The 20,526-nt window shown below is 43.0% G+C and overlaps 1 protein-coding gene across 2 annotated transcripts in view; it reads left to right on the top strand.

The window, feature by feature from the left end:
- Nucleotides 1-20,526, top strand: part of AOPEP (aminopeptidase O (putative)) — a 615,981-nt gene that overhangs the window by 3,302 nt on the left and 592,153 nt on the right. Inside the window, exon 3 of one of the 2 annotated variants that reach the window (XM_073633224.1) lies at nt 17,378-17,455. The exons of the other annotated variant lie outside the window; for it this stretch is intronic. The gene's annotated coding sequence lies outside the window, so the exon portion shown is untranslated. The remainder of the gene's footprint in view (nt 1-17,377; nt 17,456-20,526) is intronic. 2 annotated transcript variants of the gene reach the window in all.

Raw genomic sequence — 20,526 nt, 5'->3', positions numbered from 1 at the left:
TCCAGGTTCTTCTTCCCCCGGTCCATCCTCCGGTCTTTCTGCTCCGCCGCTCCCGCTGAACATTCAAAAAACAAACCTCCTCTGATGCTGCAGTGGGGCGCATGACGTGACACCAAGACCCCGCCCCACAAGGGGTGGGGTCTCCTGGTGATGTAATCTGGCGGCCACGCCCCATCGTTATGGGGGTGGACAGATTGGCTGGCCACAGCGTCAGAGGAGGTTCGTTTCCATAGCAGGTCGGTGACGGGAGCGGCGGAGGAGAAAGACCAGAGGAAGATGGTGAAGACCGGAGGAAGAAGCGGGGAAACAAGAAGAGCTGTTTTACAATAAAGGAATTGTCAAAAACCGGCTATTGTCTTTTATCACCTTTTACTGCTTGTTTTGGTGAATGTGTAGGGGTGCAATGTACTACCAGATATCCTCCGGTCTTCTTCTTCCTTCGCTTCTTCATCTGGTCTTCTCCATCTTCCTCCGGCTCCGGTCTTTTTCCTCTGCCGCTCCTGCCACCGACCTGCTATGGCACTGTGGCCAGCCGATCTGTCCGCTTCCATAGCGCGCATTTTATATATAACTATGGGGCGTGGCCACCGGGTGACGTCATCAGGAGACCCCTCATCCCTCCCATTGGAGGCGGTTCATTTTTTGAATGTTCAGCGGGAGAGGAGAAGGACCAGGGGAAGAAGAAGCCGGAAGAAAAAGCGGGGGGAAGAAGAAGCCGGAGGAAGAAGCAGGGAAAGAAGAACTATTTTACAATAAAGGAATTGTCAAAAACCGGCTATTGTCTTTTGTCACATTTTACTGCTTGCTTTGGTGAATGTGTAGGGGTACAATGTACCAGATACCCATTCACATGGGGGGGGGGCCCGAGATCTGGGGGTCCCCTTATTAAAGGGGGCTTCCAGATTCCAATAAGCCCTTTTTTATATTTTGATGCGGGGGTTCCCCTTAATATTCATACCAGACCCAAAGGGCCTGGTAATGGGGGCGAATCCCACGCCATTTTTGTAAAATTTTGCCATGGGGGGCCTCTGAATCCATACTAGACCCGGGGGGGGGGGGGTAGGGGGGCACAATGCAGTTTTGGTGCTTTTTTTCTTTTGGCTGGCATTTTTTTTGTACTTTCAATGGGGAAGCCGCTGACAGCTGAAGATTTGTTGGTTGTTAAGGTCGCGGCAGCTGGCTTCCCAGCCCCCCCCCCCCCCCGTTGGCAACCAGCTATATGCAGTGTAGAAAAAATAACTGCAAAACACATCAAAAATCACATCACAAATGTAACCGTTGCATTTTTGGTGCAGTTGCATTGAAATCTATTTCAAACACGCAAATCGCATGAAAAAAGGTCCCCGACCATTTCCAAAAACGCACTGGCCGCAAAACGCAGAGATATGAACTAGTACCATAGGAAACCATGTTAAATGGACTGTAGAGTGTTTCTGAAAACTGCAAAATGCACTAAAAAATGCATAGGTGTGAACCTAGGTTCAGGGCCAGTTCACACTGGAGTGAGAGGAGAGGCTCTTTACAGGCACTATTTTTAGCACCTGTAAAGCACCTCCAGTGTGAAAGCAGCCTAAGATGTAAAAGACCTTGCACTTCCCCAAAACCACCACCCCCAAAACTAATTAAAAAGAAGAAAGAAAAGATTAAAAAAAAAAATACACAACAAACAAGCTCAATAATTTACTTTTATTTTGCCAGCAGAAACAAAATTATGTACATTCATTTACTAGCTTCAAAAAAATTTCTACAGGATATATGGTGCTACATTTAGCAAAACAGTTAGCAATTGGGTTTTAAGGGCCCTAGTCATAGTAGTTTACAATCTAAAATTTGTCTAAACCTTGGAGTGGACACAGCTTTACTTTCAGCGTATAACGGGCAACACATGACATTTTTATCTGCAAGATTATAGAAACATACTTAACAGTCATTATTCTTACAAAGCATTCCAACATAATATTAAAAAAAGCCACATGTTCAAAATATAACACCCGCCACCACCCCAGAAATCAACACATACATACATATACATACATTGGTGACCATGTTCTGCTGGAAACTGCATTTCTGTGTACATGATTAAGCAATGAGATCAAAGAGTAGAAGGTCAGCAGACCATGTTTGCATGGTCAGACAGGAACAATACACACACAACATTGACAGCATGGCCACATATATCCACTTTTGAAAAAATGCACAAGAATTTCCGCAAACAAACAGCCCTAGTTGGGCGTTTGGCAATAGCCACAATATCTATCTCTCTCTCTCGTGTATGTCTAAAGTGATTGCACCTGATGGGCAGGAACACATAATACTATTTGCAACTGTGTTAGCCCTTGGCTATGTGCATCACATCTCCAACTACAGGCCAAAGATCGAAGTCCATTTGCATGCACATAAACAAAGCAACAGTTTTCTAAGCATACAGTGCCTTGCAAAAGTATTCACCCCCTTGGCTTTTTACCTATTTTGTTACATTACAGCCTTTAGTTCAATGTTTTTTTAATCTGAATTATATGTGATGGATCAGAGCACAATAGTCTATGTTGGTGAAGTAAAATTAGAAAAATATATACATAAAACTATAACCATAAAAAGCTCTGGTGCAACCAATTACCTTCAGAAGTCACATAATTAGTGAAATGATGTCCACCTGTATGCAATCTAAGTGTCATGATCTGTCATTACATATACACATCTTTTTGAAAGGCCCCAGAGGCTGCAAAACCTAAGCAAGAGGCACCACTAACCAAACACTGCCATGAAGACCAAGGAACTCCCCAAACAAGTAAGGGACAATGTTATTGAAAAGTACAAGTCAGGGTTAGGTTATAAAAAAATATCCAAATCTTTGATGATCCCTAGGAGCACCATCAAATCTATCATAACAAAATGGAAAGAACATGGTACAACAGCAAACCTGCCAAGAGACGGCTGCACACTAAAACTCACGGACCGGGCAAGGAGGGCATTAATCAGAGAGGCAGCACAGAGACCTAAGGTAACCCTGGAGGAGCTGCAGAGTTCCACAGCAGAGACTAGAGTATCTGTACGTAGGACGGCAATAAGCCGTACTCTCCATAGAATTGGGCTTTATGGCAGAGTGGCCAGAAGAAAGCCATTACTTTCAGCAAAAAACAAAATGGCACGTTTGTGAAAAGGCATGTGGGAGACACCCAAAATGTATGGAGGAAGGTGCTCTGGCCTGATGAGACTAAAATTGAACTTTTTGGCCATCAAAGAAAATGCTATGTCTGGTACAAACTCAACACATCACATCACCCAAAGAACACCATCCCCGCAGTGATACATGGTGGTGGCAGCATCATGCTGTGGGAAAGTTTTTCAGCAGTCGGGACTGGGAAACTGGTCAGAGTTGAGGGAAAGATGGATGGTGCTAAATACAGGGATATTCTTGAGCAAAACCTGTACACTCTGTGTGTGATTTGAGGCTAGGACGGAGGTTCACCTTCCAGCAGGACAATGACCCCAAACACACTACTAAAGCAACACTTGAGTGGTTTAAGGGGAAACATGTAAATGTGTTGGAATGGCCTAGTCAAAGCCCTTACCTCAATCCAATAGAAAATCTGTGGTCAGACTTAAAGATTGCTGTTCACAAGCGCAAACCATCTAATTTGAAGGAGCTGGAGCAGTTTTGCAAGGAGGAATGGGCAAAAATCCCAGTGGTGAGATGTGGCAAGCTCATAGAGACTTATCCAAAGCGACTTGGAGCTGCGATAGCCGCAAAAGGTGGCTCTACAAAATATTGACTTTAGGGGGGTGAATAGTTATGCACATTGACTTTTTCTGTTATTTTGTCCTATTTGTTGTTTGCTTTACAATAAAAAAAAATCTTCAAAGTTGTGGGCATGTTCTGTAAATTAAATTATGCAAATCCTCAAACAATCCATGTTAATTCCAGGTTGTGAGGCAACAAAACACGTAAAATGCCAAGGGGGTGAATACTTTTGCAAGGCACTGTATGTACCTGTGCAGTGTAAACCCTACAATTTTAAATGTCTAAGTCCCTGGGCATGATTAGTGCTAACAAACATTAACATCAGTCCCTGGCTGCAATGAGCTTCCAATATGAAGTCCAAAACTAACTTTCTTACATTAGAGACTATTTCGACAGGAGACAAATAAAATACCAGCATGTCTTTGGATTGTAGTGAGAGAGCATATCAACCTCAACCTGATAGAACACCTTTTGGTTGAATTATTTTTATTTATTTATTTATTTCAGGTACTTATATAGCGCCGTCAATTTACGCAGCGCTTTACATATACATTGTACATTCACATCAGTCCCTACCCTCAAGGAGCTTACAATCTAAGGTCCCTAACTCACATTCATACATATACTAGGGACAATTTAGACAGGATCCAATTAACCTACCAGCATGTCTTTGGAGTGTGGGAGGAAACCCACGCAGGCACAGGGAGAACATGCAAACTCCAGGCAGGTAGTGTCGTGGTTGGGATTCGAACCAGCGACCCTTCTTACTTCTAGGCGAGAGTGCTACCCACTACACCACTGTGCCGCCCGAATTATAGCAGAGACTGGGAGCCAGGCCTTCTTATCCAACATCAGTGCCTGCCCTCACAAATGCACTTCTGGAAGAATGGTCAAACATTTCCATAGACACACTAAACCTTTATGGACAGCCTTCCCAGAAGCTGTTCTAGCTGCAAAGGGTGGGCTAAATCAATTTTTAACCCTACGGACGAAGACTGGGCTGCCATTAAAGTTCATGTGTGTGTAAAGGCAGGCCTCCCAATACTTTTGATTGGATAGTGTATCTGGCAAGAATTACAATGTTGGTGCAACCCTCCTACACATAAATACTACATTTAGTTTTAGGACCTTGGAGATGAGACAACTTCTCTACATGAAGCAGCCTGCTTGGGAATCAAATCCAGACCCTCAGGGATACTAAGCAGAAGTTCGAAGTTCTAACCTCTAAGCCACAGAGCTGCCACGTGTGAGAACCTCCTACACATAACAACACATATACACTGCATTTCTTTGGACATTCAGGTGATGGAATTACATTACACAAGAGTTATTCTTGATTTATTTTGTGATAGTTGGTGTTTTTTTGTGGGTGAGTGTAGAATAGTGATATTACCCTCAAATTTTTGGGATTTACATTTTGATTTCTGATGTCGGTACACATATCAAATTTTTTGTGCTCAAATTATGATTATTTGGAAATAATAAAAAGCACAAAAAATTGTGACTCATTTTAAATTTGCATCAGCAATGGTATTGTTTGTGGATTGTAAAGATACCTGTGTGAGTTTGGGGTAAAGATTGTTGTGAGATGGAGAGTAACAAGTGAAAGTGACAGAGAAAAATATATTTTATCAAAACATCAAAACATTCCACATTCTAGTATTCTTAAAAACAAAATATTTTAAGTAGAAGCAACAATGTTGCAAAGGAAAATTTATTTCAGAGAAAGATACATTTCATCTCAACATTAAAAGGATTTATTTGTGAAAGTTACAATTGTACCATTAGACTCAATGGCTGAAACTTGCATTGGACTATAATAGCGCAGATTTTCACTTCCAAAAAATGCTCTTTTACTCAGCGCTCATTTTTGTATTTACTATAATGCCTTGTAAAAAAGACATTGGAGCTAAAATGAGAGCTATTTGCAGGTCTGAGCATGCTCAGTTGTGTTGACACCTAGTACAAAAACATGAAATTTATCTCTTCTCAGACTTTTAAAGATATTTCAGTGTAGAAATCACCTTATATTAAAAACAGAACAGAAATTTGGGACTTTAAATGAGGTTGTAGGGGGCGTTCAGATCAATTTGATGTAGGGGGCGTTCAATTTGATGCCTTATTCCCCTATTGCCTTTGATTTTAACCATGCATACTGTATGTGTGCATTGGTGGATGGGCTGTATATGTCCTGTATGGGCTGTATATGTCGTATGTCCTGGGCGTGCTTCTTTTCCATGTCCCGGAGCTGCGATGAGCACTGGAGGCTTCCCCTCCTCCCTGATCTGACGCGGGGGGCGGGGTCTCCTCCACTGTGCGTCAACGTCATGCTTCCCGCACCGGCTGTTTGGCGTCCTCGTGGTCTAATTCAGCCGGCCGGCTGGCTCACCATCTCCAACACTTGGGCGGCTTGTCATGAGCGGCTTGGTTTATCCGGCCGTCTTCTCCTCTGTGCCTCCCTCGCCCCCGTGGTCCGCAGGTGCATGACGTTGGGGGCTCGTCTGTGGCGGCGCTCCCCGCTTTGGCCTCCCCTTGGTTTTGGGTCTCACAGTCTGGTTTTCTCCAGTCACCTTCCCCTCTGGAATCACACGCATTATGGCGTTCTTGCCTCCATTCACCCTGCAGCAGGTACATTTTCCCCTTCTCCATTCTCACTCTTTTTCTTCCCCTCCTTTTCTTTTTAGTTTCTCCTTTCTTTTATTTTCTATTTTTCCCCCTTCCTTTTCTTTTCTTTTTTCTTCTTTCTTCCCCTTCACTTTATCTCACTTCCTTCACACACTCTATTACCAGCTTGACTCACTTGTCATTTATTTTTCACAGGTCTCCCATACCTTGGGGATAACCATCCCATTTACCCTCTTTCTTCTCACCACTCACCATTGTCACTTCCCTCTGTGACCCACCTGAGGCGTTGCTTGGGCTGGTTGTGTGTCGCCCGGATGGGCCCCCTCAGCTCCGGGGTGTGGCTTTATTGGCTGGCCTGACCTGCGTGGCCGCACCGCCTATGCGCAGATATATGTGTAAGTTTGGGGGTTAAATGTACATATGTGGGGGACATACTCTACATTTGCCCACCAATTTCCCTGAACCTTTCCCTTTTAAAAATACGGCTGTTTTCCATATTCATAGGTGACCATTGTGGTATTGCTCCTGACGAGTGGCTAAAAGGTCCCGAAACGCGTAGCGCTTACAACTATCCATAGGTGTACCCAATTAACAATAATGTATGAACGTTCCATTTTTATCTTTGTTTCTTTTTTGTAACCCCTTTCAATTGACACTTTAATGTGTCATATATCCCACATCATTTGTGATTTTTAGTTTAGTTGTTCATGTATTTGCAATATAAGTCCTTGTTGGAATGTATATCTTTATGGAATATAGAGTATTAATAGTAGCTATGTGCAATAAAACCATGTAAATATATAACCATTTTGAATATAATAAAACCTGCTTTTTACCTAATTTTTGTATTTGCTCCCGTGTGCCTTATTTAAAGTCTCTTCCTTTTTCACCTTTACACATAGTTTAAAAGCAGATTATGTTTAAATAATATACCGCATATTTCAGTACTATTCAGGCAATTATATCATGCTCTAAACATTATTTCCATGTGCAATTCTCCAGGTTTTAGCAGAGTAAGGGTTTGGTCTTGCATATTTGGTTTCAGGGAACTATAGTAAATTCGATTTTGGGAGTATTTCCTCACCAGTGCTATAGTGAATACCGTTTCAGCGCTAATTAGCGCCAATTACCGAGATTAGTGCTAATTAGCGGCAATTAGTGATGCGGCGCTATAGTAAATGACCCCCATAGTATATATAGCGTCAGGAATGTCAGCGGGAGAGCAAGAAATCTACAGTCATCTTTCGCAGTTACCCCTGAAGTGATAACCTATAAATTCCTTTAATGCAACACCTATGGGCATATATGGTGACAACCTTTAACCCTTTTGCTGCCTGAGCTGTTTTAGGGATAAGGAAGTGACGTTTTACATGTTGCTTCTGGGTCAGAAAGAAGAAGGGGAGGAGAGCGGATGGACGTCCACTCTGCTCCCTCCCCTCTATCTGGCAGCACCCGCCATACTGTTCCTGGGCGCATCGATAAGTACGCAGAGCCTGGGATACATGGAGGGGACACATGTTGGGAGGAGTGCCCGTTACGGGGGGGGGGGGGGGGGGGGTATTTGGAAGCAATTTGGCGGCTGCACAGAAACAGTTGGCTTGTTAGAATTCATAGCCACTGGGAGTGTGTGTAACATCACCTCGGTACAAAGTACATCAGTGGCAGCGAAAGGGTTAAAGGCTTTTAAAGTCTAAATATTTTTTTAACTAAATGCATCCTCTGCATTAATTTAAAAAACACTGCACTACTTCTTTTCCCACACCCCTCCTTAAACACTTACCTGACTCCTCTCATCGCTCAAATGCTGTCCTTGCTCTCTTCTCTTCCTGGTCTCACAGGACTGACAGCAGGTGCCCCCTTAGCACAGTGCTTGCTGAGGGGGCACCTGGAGAAGAGAGAAATGAACAGCGCTGGCCAGAGACTGCCACACAGGAGGTAAGGGACCACTCTGTGCAATATTGTTGCACAGAGCAACTAAGTATTACCTTTTTTTTTTTTTCTCTATTTTAGCCACCTATAGACAATTATACAGTATTTGTCACCGTTTCATGGGTGTAGACAATTTAAGTTCTTGACATGTTCAGTATGTATTTACTTGTCGCAACTCCATCTTTTATATTTAACCAACATGTGTATAATTTATTGTGTGCACTAAAGTAAACTTTTAGTATATATTTTTTGTTTTGTGAAAATTTGCATTTTATAAACATGTGCACCAATATAATGTGACATAAAAAATGCAACTACCACCATTTTTATGTAACTTACACTAGAGAACTCTCAATAAATTGCAGCACCAGTTCCCTTGAAAACTACTACTGTGTGCTTAACACTTCTCCTGTCCATTTGGGGGAATGTTCCGGGTGGAGTATTTATACCTGGTTTAGGAGGGACAAAGAGGATCCCATTTAAAGGGGACACAAGCCTATTTTGGCCTTGCATTTTTATGTGGGTGTAATATTTGATGTACAGTATAGTGCAACACCAATTTTTGTTAAATTACAGTTAGTTAAAGGGGTTGTAAAGTCCAGAAGGTTTTTTATCTTTATGCATTAAAATAAAAAGCCTTCTGTGTGCAGCAGCCCTCCTTGGCCCCCCTAATACTTACCTGAGCCCATCTCTGTCCAGCGATGTCCACGAGTGTCAGAGCCATCCGGGGCTCTCTCTATATATCTATATCTATATCTATATCTATATATAATCTCACAGTATGATTTCTTGGCCATTTTTCAGAGAATAACACTGAAACATTCCTTTCACTCATGGTTAGTGTTTGGCTGAAGCCATTTATTTTTTAAATCATAATGACAACAGAAACTACCCAAATGACCCTGATCGAAAGTTCATACCCTGGTGATTTTGGCCTGATAACATGCACGCAAGTTGACACAAATGGGTTTGAATGGCTATTAAAGGTAACCATCCTCACCTGTGATCTGCTTGTAATTAGTGTGTGTGCATAAAAAGCCAATGAGTTTTTGGACTCCTGACAGACCCTTGCATCGTTCATCCAGTGCTCCACTGACGTTTCTGGATTCTGAGTCATGGGGAAAGCAAAAGAATTGTCAAAGAATCTGCGGGAAAAGGTAGTTGAACTGTATAAAACAGGAAAGGGATATAAAAAGATATCAATGAATTGAGAATGCCAATCAGCAGTGTTCAAACTCTAATCAAGAAGTGGAAAATGAGAGGTTCTGTTGAAACCAAACCACGGTCCGGTAGACCAACTAAAATTTCAGCCACATCTGCCAGGAAAATTGTTCGGAAAGCATAAAAATACCCACAAATAACTTTAGGTGAAATACAGGACTCTCTGAAAATGTGGTGTGGCTGTTTTAAGATGCACAATAAGGAGGCACTTAAAGATGGGCTGCATGGTCAAGTCGTCAGAAGAAAGCCATTACTATGCAAATGCCACAAAAGTATCCCACTTACAATACGCTAAACAGCACAGAGACAAGCCTCAAACCTCCTGCCACAAAGTCATTTGGAGTGATGAGCCCAAAATTTAGCTTTTTGGCCACAACCATAAACGCTACATTTGGAGAGGAGTCGACAAGGCCTATGATGAAAGGTATACCATTCCTACTGTGAAACACAGAGGTGGATCGCTGATGTTTTGGGGATGTGTGAGCTACAAAGGCACAGGAAATTTGGTCAAAATTTATGGCAAGATGAATGCAGTATGTTATCAAAAAATACGGGAGGAAAATTTGGATTCATCAGCTAGGAAGCTGCCATGGAACTACGTACATGGACATTCCAACATGACAATGATCCAAAACACAAGGCCAAGTCGACCTGTCATTGGCTACAGCAGAATAAAGTGAAGGTTCTGGAGTGGCCATCTCAGTCTCCTGACCGCAATATCATTGAGCCACTCTGGGGAGATCTCATACGTCCAGTTAATGCAAGACAGCCCAAGAATTTACAGGAACTGGAGGCTTTTTGCCAAGAATGGGCAGCTTTACCATCTGAGAAGATAAAGAGCCTCATCCACAAATACCACAAAAGACTTCAAGTTGTCTTTGATGTTAAAGGGGGCAATACACAGTATTAAGAACTGGGGTATGTAAACTTTTGATTAGGGTAGTTTGGGTAGTTTTTGTTGTCATTATGATTTAAAAACAGTAAACAAAGTTGATTGATAATAAATGGCTTCAGCCATTTTTGTGTTATCATTCATATTCTCTGAAAAATGGCCTAGAAATCATAAATTCTGCCAGGGTATGTAAAACTTATGAGCACAACTGTGTGTGTGTGTGTGTGTGTGTGTATGTGTGTGTGTGTGTGTGTATATATATATATATATATATATATATATATATATATATATATAAACAGTGTCTCGCAAAAATAAGTACCCCCCTCATATTTTTGTCCCCTCAAAATAACTCAACACACAACCTTTAATGTCTAAACCGCTGGCAACAAAATTGAGTACACCCCTAAGTGAAAATGACCAAATTGGGACTAAATTGTCAATATTTTGTGTGGCTGCCATTATTTTTCAGCACTGCCTTAACCCTCTTGGGCATGGCGTTCACCAGAGCTTCACAGGTTGCCACTGGAGTCCTCTTCCACTCCTCCATGATGACATCACGGAGCTGGTGGATGTTAAAGACCTTGCGCTCCTCCACCTTCCGTTTGAGGATGCCCCATAGATGCTCAATAGGGTTTAGGTCTGGACACATGCTTGGCCAGTCCATCACCTTTACCCTCAGCTTCTTTAGCAAGGCAGTGGTCGTCCTGAAAGTGTGTTTTGGGTCGTTATCATGCTGGAATACTGCTCTCCGTCTCAGTCTCCGAAGGGAGGGGATCACGCCTTGCTCCAGCATGTCACAGTACATGTTGGCATTCATGGTTCCCTCAATGAACTGTAGCTCCCCAGTGCCTGCAGTGTCAGACCATGACAATCCCACCACAATGCTTGATTGTAGGCAAGACACACTTGTCTTTGTACTCCTCGCCTGGTTGCCGCCACACACACTTGACACCATCTGAACCAAATAAGTTTATCTTGGTCTCATCAGACACATGGTTCCAGTAATCCATGTCCTTAGTCTGCTTGTCTTCAGCAAACTGTTTGCGGGCTTTCTTATGCATCATCTTTAGAAGAGGCTTACTTCTGGGACGAAAGCCATGAAGACCAATTTGATGCAGTGTGTAGCGTATAGTCAGAGCACTGAAAGGCTGACCCCACACCCCTTCAACCTCTGCAGAAATGCTGGCAGCACTCATATGTCTATTTCCCAAAGACAACCTCTGGATATTACTCTGAGCATGTGCACCCTACTTCTTTGGTCGATCATGGCGAGGCCTGTTCAGAGTGGAACCTGTCCTGTTAAACCGCCATATGGTCTTAGCCACCGTGCTGCAGCCCAGTTTCAGGGTCTTGGCAATCTTCTTATAGCCTAGGTCTTTATGTAGAGCAACAATTCTTTTATTCAGATCCTCAGAGAGTTCTTTGCTATGAGGTGCCATGTTGAACTTCCAGTGACCAGTATAAGAGAGTGAAAGCGATAACACCAAATTTAACACACCTGCTCCCCATTCACACCTGAGACCTTGTAACACTAACGATTCACATGACACCGGGGAGAGAAAATGGCTAATTGGGCCAAATTTGGACATTTTCACTTAGGGGTGTACTCACCTTTGTTGCCAGCGGTTTAGACATTAATGGCTGTGTGTTGCGTTATTTCGAGGGGACAGCAAATTTACACTGTTATACAAGCCGTACACTCACTACTTTACATTGTAGCAATGTGTCATTTCTTCAGTGTTGTCACATGAAAAGATATAATAAAATATTTACAAAAATGTGAGGGTGTACTCACTTTTGTGAGATACTGTGTAGTGTGAGTGTACGACTTGTATAACAGTGTAAATTTGCTGTCCCCTCAAAATAACTCAACACACAGCCATTAATGTCTAAACCGCTGGCAACAAAAGTTAGTACACCCTAAGTGAAAATGTCCAAATTGGGCCCAATTAGTCATTTTTCCTCCCTGATGTCATGCGACTCGTTAGTGTAACAAGGTCGGTGTGAATGTGGAGCAGGTGTGTTAAATTTGGTGTTCTCACTCTCTCATACTGGTCACTGGAAGTTTAACATGGCACCTCATGGCAAAGAACTCTCTGAGGATCTGAAAAAAAAAAAAAAATTTAGCTGACACACCAGTTTTGGTGCTTTCCTTCAACACACCACCAAATTTTTATTGCTGTTTGTGTCCCTGATGGGGAAACCTTCCAGTTAGGACATTCCTCCATATTAGGTAAACATGGCCATGTGGCCCCATTAGGGCAATGATGTTATGAGCATCCCCAGACTCTTTTCTTACATGCAGCTGTGGAGCTGGGAACGTCCCGACTGCAGGTGATTGTGATGGTACTGACAGCTAACTTGTGTTTTCTTCCAAACTTGAGTTCAGACAAAACCCAAGCTCATCCCTGATCTGAAAGAGAACTGAAAAGACCTGTGCAATTAAAACAATGTCAGTCAGCCTTTACTTTTCAAGCACTCAACATCTTTGGTCAAGCATGGCGAGGCCTGTTCTGAGTGGAATCTGTCCTGTTAACCTGCCTTATGGTCTTGGTGACTGTGCTGCAGCTCAGTTTCAGGGTCTTGGCAAGTGGTTGTAAACCCTTTTAAAAAAATTAAAAAAAAAAAAAAAAAAACCTGCAAGACAAAGGCATAATGAGCTAGTATGCATAACATACTAGCTCATTATGAATTACTTACCTGAGTTTGAAGATGCCGCAGCGATCCACGTTCAACGATCTGTGGGCCGACATCTCTCCGGGGGGTTACTTACGGGTATTGCGGCTCCAGAGCTGTGATTGGCTGGATCGGCACAGTACAACTGAAGCAACAGCATGTACGTGCCTTTGCTTCAGTTTGCTTAAGTGCGCATGTGCCGATGACGTCGGCACATGCAAATCCAGGGATATCTCCTAAAACCGTGCAGGTTTAGGAGATATCCAGTGTAGCTACAGGTAAGCCTAATTATAGGCTTACCTGCAGTATAAAGTGGTTGTAAAGGGTTTACAACCACTTTAATAGCTGTACCCTCTTTTTAATGTACTGTTGAGTAGTAGAATTCATTATTCATAGAAGTATTCTTTAAAAAAGGGCAACCCTAAAACAGAAGAGGGAATTTCGCAAGCGCAGGATTTTAGCAAGGGGGTGCATTTTTCTGCATTTTTTCAGCACAGTCAAAGTACATAGGCATGGAAAAAATGCCTTCTAATGTCAGTATAGGGTCAATATTGACAACTAGTTGCATTGACGTGCAGTGGAAAATGTGCTGCTTTCTGCATGTTCTCATTAATAAGCTGCGGTCCTTCTCACAAACTGGGAGATACATATTGTAAAACCTACCAGGTGTATATGAGCCTGTCGCCACTTGCCTGTATATGTCCACATGCATTATAGTAAATGTTGTTTCTGTAAATACTAAATCTACTTTATATAATTGTCATATTACACATGCATCTTCTCTTATCCTGGGGACTAAACTACCATCTCCCTTTGCTCTCGTCCATGTAGAATTCATTTTTCACTTGTTTGGCTATAGTAATTGGATACCTGATCATTTTCTTTATGGTGCTTTACCCTGAACATGGTCATTGCTTACGTTACTGTGTAATTGGTAAAACTGAAAGGATTTTGTAGTGCGTGTAAAGTGCACTTCACTTTTAAATTAGCCTTGCAAAATATCCCTGCTACATTTCAATTACCTTGGTAGCAAAATGTTTTTGCTTATTTTGAAAAAAAATTATTATACTTAGTTTCTATTGTGTTCATGAGAGATAGACATCTCAAAAATGTATTTTGAACAAAATAGTCGTTGATGAGTACAATGACAGGCTTGATTAGTCTGCTCTTTACTCTGACCTTGTTCGGGGTACATGAGCATAAAGAAGTCTACTCCTGTGTATTATTTTAGGTAAACATTAATTCAAAGAAAACACAGCAATTCAACCAGAGGTGAAAATGGATACCCATGAATGCAGAATCTGTTTTTTCTATTATTGGTTAGCATGTTTGCATTGCAGCGCTGGGGCTCTTGTTTCCAGCCCTATTCAGGACATTATAAGCATATTTTCACTGTGCTTGCATAGGTTTCCTTGGGGTACCACACTCCGAAGATATGCTGATAGGTTAATTGGCTCCTGTCTAAAATTGGCCCTAGTATGATATTCTACAAAGGGTGCCCAAGATGGCTGCCTCACCAACAGATGAAGCATATTGCGTTCCTAGGGAGAAAAGGGCTATGGAACTAGAAATGAATTCATTTGTACATCATATTGTACTAACTACTTTCATATTAAAGCATAAGGAAGGATTAGAACCCCTGCTAGGCTTTTATTACTAATTAGAGCTCCGTTGGAGAGATTTCAAATTGGGTACTGTAACAGGAACAACAGTTTCAGCAGAGAAGTGATGGAAAAGGTGTAGTATGATCGATCACACATAGCAATACAATCTAGTATTGAAGAGGAGGGAAGGTTTGGGACTTTAAATGAGGCACATAGTATAACAACTAAGTTCTTCCATCCCTAGGTCTAATTGAAAAGAGAAAGGAGTTTGAGACCAAATGAGACCAAGATAAATAATTTCAGAACTTTTCCCACCTTTTTAATGTGACCTATAAACTGTACAACGCAATTGAAAAACAAACTGAAATCTTTTTGCGATTCGGCAGTGTGTCGCTTTAACTGACAATTGCGTGGTCGTGCGGCTTTGTACCCAAACAAAATTGACGTCCTTTTTTTCCCACAAATAGAGATTTCTTTTGGTGGTATTTGATCGCCTCTGCAGTTTTTATTTTTTGCGCTATAAACAAAAAAAGAGCGACAATTTTGAAAAAAAAAAAACACATTATTTTTTACTTTTGCTATAATAAATATCCCCCAAAAATATATTAAAAAAATATTTTTTTCCTCAGTTTAGGCCGATATGTATTCTTCTACATATTTTTGGAAAGCAAAAAATCTCAATGAGCGTATATTGATTGGTTTGCACAAAAGTTATAGCATCTACAAAATAGGGGATAGATTTACAGTATAGCATTTTTATTATTATCTTTTTTACTGGTAATGGCAGCGATCTGCGATTTTTATCGTGACTGCGACATTACGGCGGACACATCGGACAATTTTGACACATTTTTGGAACCATTGGCATTAATACAGCGATTGGTGCGATTAAAAATGCATTGATTACTGTAAAAATGTCACTGGCGGTGAAGGGGTTAACTGTGTTTCCTGGGAGGTGCTTCTAACTGAAGGGGGAGGGACTAACTACAGGAAGTGACAGATCGTGATTCCTAGCTTTCACTCCTGTCGGAACAGAACAGGGAAGTGTGTGTTTACACACACTCGTCCCTGTTCTGTGTCTTCTGGTCATGATCGCTCGTGGCTGGCATCCATCGCAGCCGTCGGCTACGAGCATCGGCACCCCCCACTGTGCAGCGGGCATACGTGCCTGCTATCCAGACACTGCGAGCCCACGTACAGTAATGTGGTTTCGCGCAGGGGAGCCAACCTACCGCAGTAAAACTGCAGAGGCTGATCCGGAAGCAGTTAAAGTGCCTCCGATTAACCCCAAATAAAGTTCAGCTGTTCTATTAGGTCTTGTATATGGATGTCAATCAACACAATTATAACTCTATAAGGCTCGGTTCACACTGCAGCAATGCAGGAACCCTGCAAATCCACTGCGAGTTCCCACATCGCATGTCTCCAAGCGGCAGTTCACACTGCCCTATGCGAACTGCTGGGAGTGTCAATTGAAAGTTAATAACACTTCCAAATCACAAATCGCAGTGCAAACTTTAAATTCGGACAGGAATTGGATCGCATGGGTGTGAATACCCTTGCGATCAGATTCTGCTGCGGACCAAAAAAAGGGTCCTGTGCAAGTTTGGTCCGAATGCGATGCAAGTTCAGCCATATTATCTGTATGGCTGAAATTGCATCGCACAGAGATAGCATGTGATTTGCAGTGCGGTGTGAATCACATGCGATGTCGGACATCGCACCAGTGGGAACCGGCCCTAAGACCTAAAGCTGCTGAACACTCGGGGTCAAAATATCAAATTTAGGGCCGAAACAACTAATTGATTAATCGACAACTAATCAATTATGAAAATAGTTGTCAGCTATTTTTATAATCGATTCATCGGCCAACTGATTAGTTGGCTTGCATACAGAATGCATTTTTTTTGTTTACATGTCAGGAAATACAGTGCAGCATACATACAGCTCAGTATGCCATCCACACATGTAAGTAAGTGCCTGAGAACTTTTGTGAATGTGTGAGGAGCAATACCTCATGGGACATGTAGTCCTGGGCAGGAAGTGAATGGTTCTAAAGTCAGAAGTTTTTTACCTTGCTATAGGGGCACTCTATACTAAAATTTGCAGCTTGTTATTGGGGCATTTTGAAGGCAGGAGGAGCCAGAAGCATCAATGGAGGACCCCAGAAGAGGAGGTTCGGGGCTTCTCTGTGCAAAAGTATAAGGTAAGTATAAAATTTTTGTTGTTTAAAAAAAAATTACTTTAAAGCGGAGTTCCCCCGAAAATAGAAATTCTGCTTTAAGGGAAGGTGACCCCTGACATGACACATTGGGGGGGGGGGAGCGGAAACCCTATTTTTAGAGGGTTCCAGCTTTCACTTCCTCCTGGGGCACCGCGGCTCCGGAGGGAAGATCACCTCTCCCCCCTCCCTTTCGGCAATCATCTGGGACACGTCACAGGTCCCAGATGATTGCCCGGCCAGTCACAGCGTGCCGTGCGGATCACGCATTCCGGGCACCCACAGTGACAATGTCGGTGCCGCAGAGAGGGGGAGACGAGCAGGGCTTTGTTTCCCCACATCGCTGGACCCTGGGACAGGTAAGTGTCCAACTATTTAAAGTCAGCAGCTGCAGTATTTGTAGCTGCTGACTTTTAATTAATTCATTCATTCATTCATTTTTTTTTTTTTTTTTTTTTTTTAAGCGCAACTCCGCTTTAAAGACTCTGTGCAAGGAAGATCAGCATCTGAACCCAGACAAGGTGGAGGCTGATAGACTAGAGGTAATAGAAGGCATTACAATTACATTAAAAGCAAAATTTTACCAGTATTGTGCATTGTATTTAAAATTATTATATACTTGGGGGGGGGGGGGGGGGTCTTAGCTTTTAGTACTACTTTAACCGCTTTCCAACTGCCTCACACAGATAAACTGCGGCAGAATGGCGCGGCTGTGCAAAACCCCATACGGGTTCGTCATCCCCTTTAAGAGCCGCCAGAGGGCCCGTATGTGGGGGACCCGGCGCGTGTGGCTGTAAACACACAAATCCCTGTTCTGTCAGGGGAGAGGAGACCTATCGCTTGTTCCTACTAAGTAGGAACAATGATAGGTCTCCTCCCCCAGTCAGTCCTATCCCCATACAGTTAGAACACACTGAGGGAACACACATTTAACCCCTTGATCGCCCCCTAGTGTGAACCCCTTCTCTACCAGTGACATTTACACAGTAATCTGTGAATTTTTATAGCACTGATTGCTGGATAAATGTCAGTGGTCCCAAAAATGTGTCAAAAGTGTCCGATCTGTCCGCGGCAATGTCGCAGTACTGCTAAAAATAGCAGATCGCCACCATTACTAGTAAAAAAATAATAATAAATATGCCATAAATCTTTCCCATAGTTTGCAGACGCTATAACTTTTGCCCAAACCAATCAATATACGCTTATTGCGATTTTTTATTTTTTTTTGTAGAAGAATATATATTGGCCTAAACTGATGAAGAAATTTGTTTTTTAAAAACATTTTTTGGATATTTATTACAGCAAAAAGTAAAAAAAAATTTTTTTTTTTTTTTTTTAAATTGTCGCTTTTTTTTTTGTTTATAGCGCAAAAAATAAAAACCGCAGGTGATCAAATACCACCAGAAGAAAGCTCTATTTGTATGCATGACTATAAAAGATTTCTATCTCCCCTCCACCATTTATATAGCTTCATGTCTGACTCCTAGTTATAATGCCCATATAACATACTTCTGGACTTCTGGGTGTATTATATATATATATATATATACCGTATTTATCGGCGTATAACACGCACTTTTTCCCCCTTAAAATCAGGGGAAAATCGTGGGTGCGTGTTATACGCCGATCCCTGCTATTTTGTGATCTATCGGAGCGATCGCCACGATCGCCGCCAACATTCACATAGCGTGTAGTTTTAAATATGGCGCCGCGGAGCTGAACGAGCGCCGCCGAGAACACAGTGACTGGGCGGAGCCGAGATACACATAGCCGAGGGTTTTCGGCTCTTCTCGGCGCCGTTCACAGTCACGCCCAGTCCCGCCATTGGACCTGTGCTATGTCCATCATAGGAACTGGGCGTGACTGTGAACGGCGCCGAGAAGAGCTGCCCTCGGCTATGTGTATCTTGGCTCCGCCCAGTCACTGTGTTCTCGGCAGCGCTCGTTCAGCTCCGCCGAGTCCCTCTGAACTCCGCGGCGCCATATTTAAAACTACACGATTTGTGTATGTCGGGGGCGATCTGTCCAAGGCTGTAATGGACACTGGGGGGCGAGGCTGCACTGACCACTGGGGGGCGAGGCTGCACTGACCACTGGGGGGGCGAGGCTGCACTGACCACTGGGGGGGCGAGGCTGCACTGACCACTGGGGGGGCGAGGCTGCACTGACCACTGGGGGGGCGAGGCTGCACTGACCACTGGGGGGGCGAGGCTGCACTGACCACTGGGGGGGCGAGGCTGCACTGACCACTGGGGGGGCGAGGCTGCACTGACCACTGGGGGGCGAGGCTGCACTGACCACTGGGGGGCGAGGCTGCACTGACCACTGGGGGGCGAGGCTGCACTGACCACTGGGGGGCGAGGCTGCACTGACCACTGGGGGGCGAGGCTGCACTGACCACTGGGGGGCAAGGCTGCACTGACCACTGGGGGGCAAGGCTGCACTGACAAGGCTGCACTGGGGCAATGCTGCACTGACAAGGCTGCACTGGGGCAATGCTGCACTTAGGCAAAGCTGCACTGACAATTCTGCACTGGGGCAAAGCTGCACTGACAAGGCTGCAATGGACACTGGGGCAAGGCTGCAATGACACTGACAAGTATATATATGTATGTGTGTGTGTGTGTGTGTGTGTGTGTGTGTGTGTGTGTGTGTGTGTGTATATGTATGTATGTATATATATATATATATATATATATATATATATATATATATATATATATATATATATATATATATATATATATATATATATATATATATATATATATATATATGATATAAGTTCACTGTTTCACAGAATAAATTAACCCCTTATACTAAACGTCTTATGCCACGTGCACACGAGCGGAATTTTCGACCGGACTGGTCTGACGGACCGAGTCCAGCGGACAATCTGACCGTGTGTGGGCTTCATCGGACCTGCAGTGGACTTTTTCGATTGAAAATCTGACGGACTTTAGATTTGGAACATGTTTCAAATCTTTACGTCGGAACTCCGCCGGACCCAGTTCCTATCGAAAAGTCCGCTCGTCTGTATGCTAGTCCGACGGACAAAAACTGACGCTAGGGCAGCTATTGGCTACTGGGTATTAACTTATTTATTTTAGTCCGGTGTACGTCATCACGTACAAATCCGTCGGACTTTGGTGTGATTGTGTGTAGGCAAGTCCGTTCATTCGGAAAGTCCGTTGGAAGTCCGTCAAAAGTCCGTCGGATAGTCCGTCGGACCAGTCCGGTCAAAAAGTACGCTCGTGTGTACGCGGCATTAGGCCTAGTTCACACCTATGTGTTTTTTGGTGCTTTTTGCAGAAGTGCACTACAGTTCATTTAACATGGTTCCTTTGGGACACGTTCACATCTATGCTTTTTTCAGCCACTGCATATTTGGAAAGGGTCAAGTACTCCTTTTTTTTTAACGAAAACTGTGCTTTTTTGGTTTAATAGACTTCAATGGAGAAGCTGCAGAAAAGCATGTAGTGCGTTTCTGCAGCAATTTGCGTTTTTTAATCTGCCCAACACAAATTAGCCATAACAAATGCAAAACGCAAAATCGTGTGTGCAAAAATGCAAAAAAGAACAGTAGAAACGTACCAAAAGTGTAAAAAGTAAAA

Source organism: Aquarana catesbeiana, linkage group LG01, assembly GCF_042186555.1.
Source record: "Aquarana catesbeiana isolate 2022-GZ linkage group LG01, ASM4218655v1, whole genome shotgun sequence".
Classification (NCBI taxonomy): Eukaryota; Metazoa; Chordata; class Amphibia; order Anura; family Ranidae; genus Aquarana; species Aquarana catesbeiana.
Note: the sequence above shows the minus strand (reverse complement) of the source record. Positions and strands in the feature narration are given on the sequence as shown.